This window comes from Aethalodelphis obliquidens, unplaced genomic scaffold, assembly GCF_003676395.1.
Source record: "Aethalodelphis obliquidens isolate GAN/ISIS:26980383/991018 unplaced genomic scaffold, ASM367639v1 scaffold89, whole genome shotgun sequence".
In the NCBI taxonomy this organism is placed as follows: Eukaryota; Metazoa; Chordata; class Mammalia; order Artiodactyla; family Delphinidae; genus Aethalodelphis; species Aethalodelphis obliquidens.
The window spans coordinates 151362-157100 of NW_020838033.1; the positions used below are offsets into that span (position 1 = coordinate 151362).

Genomic DNA, 5739 nt, shown 5'->3' on the forward strand with positions numbered 1-5739 from the left:
TTCTCATTGCAGTGGCTTCTCTGGTTGCAGAGCATGGGCTCTATGTGTACGGGCTTCAGTAGTTGTGGAGTGTGGACTCAGTAGTTGTGGCTCACGGGCTCTAGAGCTCAGGTTCAGTAGTTGTGGCACACATGTTTAGTTGCTCTGTGGCATGTGGGATCTTCCCGGACCAGGGCTTGAACCCGTGTCCCCTGAATTGGCAGGCGGATTCTTAACCACTGTGCCACCCAGGAAACCCAAACTGCAAATTCTGATTCAGTAAGTTCTGGGATGGATCCTGAGAGTTTGATGATTCCAGTGCTGTTGATTGGTACACTGCAAAACCATGTCTTAGAGTGAGGTTCCTTTCAGTTCATGATTTAAGCTTTATTGGGTGGGGAGGGTCTTGCCCAGGCAAATGCTGGAGAAGAGGGATGGGCAGTAGTAAACAGGAAGGTCTCATCTCTTCCTGGAAGCTGTCCTAATTACACGACTCACCCTAATCTTCCTTTCCCAACCTCACACACAACCCTCCATGCTTCCAGAGGTAAACATTTCTGCACACCAAATCATAAAATAATAAGAATTTAAAGATGAAAGTAATCTTAACTGACAAATGGACCAATCCCCTCTCCAGAAACCTTAGCAAGGGGTTTCAGTCTCTGCTTGAAACCTCCAAAAATGGGTATTCACTACCTCAGACATTAGATCACTGCTTTCCACCCACCCCTTGCTAAAAAAAATCTGCTAATCAAATATATTCACCTCCCAAAATAATAATAGGAGTAATGTTTAGTGAACTGTATTAACGATGTTGTGAAGAGAGAAAGAGGGGTCACTGTGCTGCTTTGATAGAGAAGGGGAAAGATTTTATAGAGGTAGGATTTGGATACACAAAAAGAAGATGGTATTAATAAATACATAAGTCTGTAGGTACTGGGAGATCAGGAAAGTAGTCAAGAGCAAAGATGTAAGTAGGGAAAAGCAGAAAATGTCTGAGAAACTGATTATACATGCCTAATAAAGTGCTAGAGAACAGTGGGGGATAGAACCACCAAGATTACTGACAGACCTTGAATGCTAGTCTAAGTTAAGACCTTAGGCTGTAATTAATGGAAAGCCATTGAAGCTTTGGGGATAGGACAGTGACATGAGAAATATCCTAAAATTCTATAACTCAAAAAAACTGTCATAAATAAATAAAAAAAAGTCAAGGCCATTCACTCACTTTACAGAACTACAGATAGATCGGAAGAGATGATCCAAGATTACACTGCTACATAGGGAGAGCTCTGTTTTAGACAGTAAAGAATCTAGCTATAATTTGGAGGATTGATTGGAGAGCAAGAAGCTGGAAGAAAAGAGACTCATTAGGAGGATGCTGACGGCAACAATAATCAAGGTATGAGGATTAAAGTGGTCAAAGGAAATTTTGTGATAGAATTCCTAGGATAAACTGACAGGAAATGATTAGATATAACTAAAAGAGAGAGAGAAGAACTGTATTACAGCAATGATAGTGCCTAGGAGCATAGCTCTGTTTTCAAAAGATGTGGGGGTGATTCTTGACTCAGCCACTTATTAATTATATGAACTTGCACAAGTTATTCAACATCACTAAGCCTCAGTTGCTCTATTTGCTGTATCATCATAAGACTGTTGTGAGGATTATATAAAGTAATTCAATAAAAACACAGGGCTTCCCTGGTGGCGCAGTGGTTGAGAGTCCGCCTGCCGATGCAGGGGACACGGGTTTGTGCCCCGGTCCGGAAAGATCCCACATGCCGCGGAGCGGCTGGGCCTGTGAGCCATGGCCACTGAGCCTGCGTGTCCGGAGCCTGTGCTCTGCAACAGGAGAGACCACAACAGTGAGGGGCCTGCCTACCGCAAAAAAAAAAAAAAAACTTAACACAGTGTCTGGCACAAAGAAAATAATAAATGTCAACTAATTGGTTTTTTTTTTTTTTTTTTTTTAGGTAAGTGATAGTATTGTGGTTATGGTGTTTTGTTTTTGCGGTACGCGGGCCCCTCACTGCTGTGGCCTCTCCCGTTGCGGAGCACAGGCTCCGGACGCGCAGGCTCAGCAGCCATGGCCCACGGGCCCAGCCGCTCCGCGGCATGTGGGATCCCCCCAGACCGGGGCACGAACCCGTGTCCCCTGCATCGGCAGGCGGACTCCCAGCCACTGCGCCACCAGGGAAGCCCTCAACTGGTTTTTTTATAGCTATGGGTGACAAAATTATTATACCTAAGAAACTGTGACAATAATGATATTAACAGAAATAAGGAAGACCAGAGGGAGCCAGCTAGAGGAAGATGAGTTTGGTGTAATGCTGAATCTCATGGAAAGCAAAGCGAGAGAGAAAATATGTAGTAATCAATTAAGGACATTTATCTGGGGTTCGGAAGAGATGGTAGGCCTAAGGAGAGACATGTAGGAATTATCTGCATAAAAGTGATCTGTAGGTCAATAAGATATTTACAAACAGGCAATATTTATCCTTCATTTGTTACATGGAAATGAATAATAACAAATGTTTATTGAAAGATTGCTCTGTGCCAGGTACAAAGTGCTTTACTTACAGTAACTTTTTAAATCCGAATAACCACTTAATGATATACATACTACTATTATTCTCATTCTTTCTTTTTAACAATCCCCCCTTTTATTTATTTATTTATTTTTGGCTGCGTTGTTGCTGTGAGCGGGCTTTCCCTAGTTGCGGCAAGTGGGGGCTACTCTTCATTGCAGTGTGCAGGCTTCTCATTGCAGTGGCTTCTCTTGTTGCAGAGCACAGGCTCTAGGCGCGCGGGCTTTAGTTGTGGCTTGCAGGCTTTAGAGTGCAGGCTCAGTAGTTGTGGTGCACGGGCTTAGTTGCTCCGCGGCATGTGGGATCTTCCCGGACAAGGGCTCGAACCCGTGTCCCCTGCATTGGCAGGCGGATTCTTAACCACTGTGTCACCAGGGAAGTCCCCTCCCTTTTTTTTTTTAAGATTCCTAATGACTTTGAGGTAGATGATGCTGTTGTCAGATAATAAAGTAATTAGGTATAAGAGATAAAAATAATAAAACTGGGATTTCCCTGGTGGTCCAGTGGATGAGAATCCAGCTTCCAATGCAGGGGACGCGGGTTCAATCCCTGGTCAGGGAACTAAGATCCCACATGCCGGGCCAGCTAAACCCACGCACCGCAACTAGGGAGAGGTCCGCACACCACAACTACTGAGCCCGCGTCCTCTGGAGCCTACACGCCACGACTAGAGAAGCCTGTGCGCAGCAACCAGAGAGAAGCCTGAAACGAAGAGCCGGCGCACCACATTTGAGACCCAGTGCAGCCAAAATTTAAAAAATAAACTAATTTTAAAAATATAAATTAAAAATAAAACTGAGGGAAAGAAAGCACTGATTTGAAATTATCTTCCTTTAAGTTCGGACGGAAAATTAAGAAAACTTCCAATTCAAAGCTCTAAGCACAAAATCCAGGTATGTCATGTGGTGGACTTGCTTCTTCAACTGGACCTTAATTCTGCAGCCAGTGCAAAGAATCCACACTCTAATGAACAGCAAGCTACAAAATGATTGTCGGGAATTCCCTGGCAGTCCAGTGGTTAGCACTCTGCACTTCCATCGCAGGGGGCACGGGTTTGATCCCTGGTCAGGGGAACTAGGATCCTGCAAGCCCCATGGTGCGGCCAAAAAAAAAAAAGATTCTGCCCTTGAAGAAGCCAGTGACTTTGCATTTGATTTTTCCAGCTTGGTTAATTCCCAAAAGTTCAGGCTATGGAGTCCTAAAGTCTTCTTTAGCACTTAACTAGTTTTTTGCTGGTGGAAGGGGCTGGGACTGTCTCTCCACACGTAAGCTGATCTTTGTCATAAATCACTTTTATAATGAGAGAGCAGCTAGGGCACTTCACCACATCTTCCCCATTTGTCAAATCTTCCCAGGTGATGCAGAAGTTACCCCCACACAGGCGGGGGTAGGAGTACCTCTCTGAGTCCTTCTCATATTAGAAGTCCTCGATCTCTACCTCATCGTGAAACACCGCCATCATTGCTGGGGCCAGTAGAGGTCTGTCACCTCCCCCATCCTACCCAGGCTGGGGTTGGTCCAACTTCTCAGGCCCGGCCTAGCCGGGCCTATTCTCATTCTTTAGGTGAGGAAACTGAGGCTCATGGAGGGTGGGTAACTTGCTCAAGGTCAGATAGCTAGAAGAGGTAGAACCAGGATTTAAACCAATCAGTACAGGGTCAGAGCCTGGGCCCTAAGCACATGTGTGCTGCTTCACTCTGCAAAAGGTTTCATTCCCAGGTTTCACTTCCATGGGGGGGATCACTATGGGGTCCAAAGAAATCATAATTCCAGACCAATACTCTAATACGGTGGAAAGAAAAGAATTGATTCAGGTCATGACTGTCCTGTTACTAATGATTTAAGGAATCAGAGCAAGTAATGCATTATGCCTGTGTATGAGAAGCGGAAAGGCGTCTGAGGATGCAGCGCTAAGAGAGTATATTCATAACACTAATTGGGAATGGGCCCCCAGGGAATCTTCCCTGCTTATAAGCAAGAATGAAGTATGAACCCTTCCACCTTTGACTCCAGAGTCAAGCTACAAATCAGATAGCAGGATCATTTGGTGAAGGTAATTGCCTCTGTTTCACAAAAACTATACGCAGATCATCTGTCTGCTTCTGGCTCTAGAGTGTGGAAGGAAAAACTACCTCCTCAACCTTCTGAGTGAGGCTCTGATCACTGAGGGAGGGAGAGGGAGAGTTTTTTGGGAAACTTGCATTATTTGCTGATTGGGGAAGGAAGTTGTGAGAGACTCCTCACAGTCTCGTGCAACAACCATACGAAGAGGGCTCTATTCTAATTTCTATTTTACAGATGGGGAAACAGAGGCACCAGGAAAGTTAAATAACTTACCCAAGGCTGCAAAACTAATTCACAGCAGAGCCAGGCTGTGAATCCATCTTACTCTTGCTCCAGAGCTCACATGCTTAATTACCATGCTATACAGCATAGAATACGATGTCTTCAGAAATATAGACTTCCCTGGCCCAATGAGACCTTAAGGATCACACCCCAACCCAAATTACATCAGTCATCTTTGTCCTTCTATTCATTTATATTGCCTCCCTTTGACGTCCCTGTGTTTTCTGCTCTTGTCTGTGAACAATGACACTAATACCATTGATCTTGTCTCCAAAAACTCCTCAGTCCCATTTATTTTTACATTCTCTTACAACCCTCCTCTTGTCTCCATTTTGTTTCTTTCTTTTTTGTCTTGTCTCCAATTTCTAAACTTAGGTATAATAAAGCCTTTAGCAAAAACATGGACTTTGCCTATAACAGTCTTTCCACTTGCCTTGACCCTGATAGTTTTTCAGGCTAAAATTCTCTGGGGGAAGGATTATGTAGCTGAAGAGGCTCTGCATTCAGAGCAGTGATTTAGCGTTAATCTGTTTCTTGCTTTCATGTCCTCTGACTCTCCAGGACCCCCACTGGGAGCCTGTGACCTGCACATGGTATCTTTGGTCTTTACTGTTGAAGATTACGATATTAGACTGGTTAGGCAGTAGCTCTCCTTCCTCCCTTCAGCCTCTTCAAATTGCAGTTGAATGTAAATGTCTTATAATCTGTGATTTCTATAATGCTATGATTGTAGTGCCTTTTGTATTAGTCAGGAGAGGCTGGGTTGTGCTGAAGAAAAAAATAATCGCCGAATCTCCATGGCTTAATTTCTTAGTGCATTCAG

General features: G+C 44.2%; 1 pseudogene; it reads right to left on the reverse strand.

Moving 5' to 3' along the window:
- Positions 1–3780: 3780 nt before the first annotated feature.
- On the reverse strand, positions 3781–4029 carry LOC113613532 (DPH3 homolog; annotated as a pseudogene).
- Between the last annotated feature and the right edge of the window lie 1710 nt (positions 4030–5739).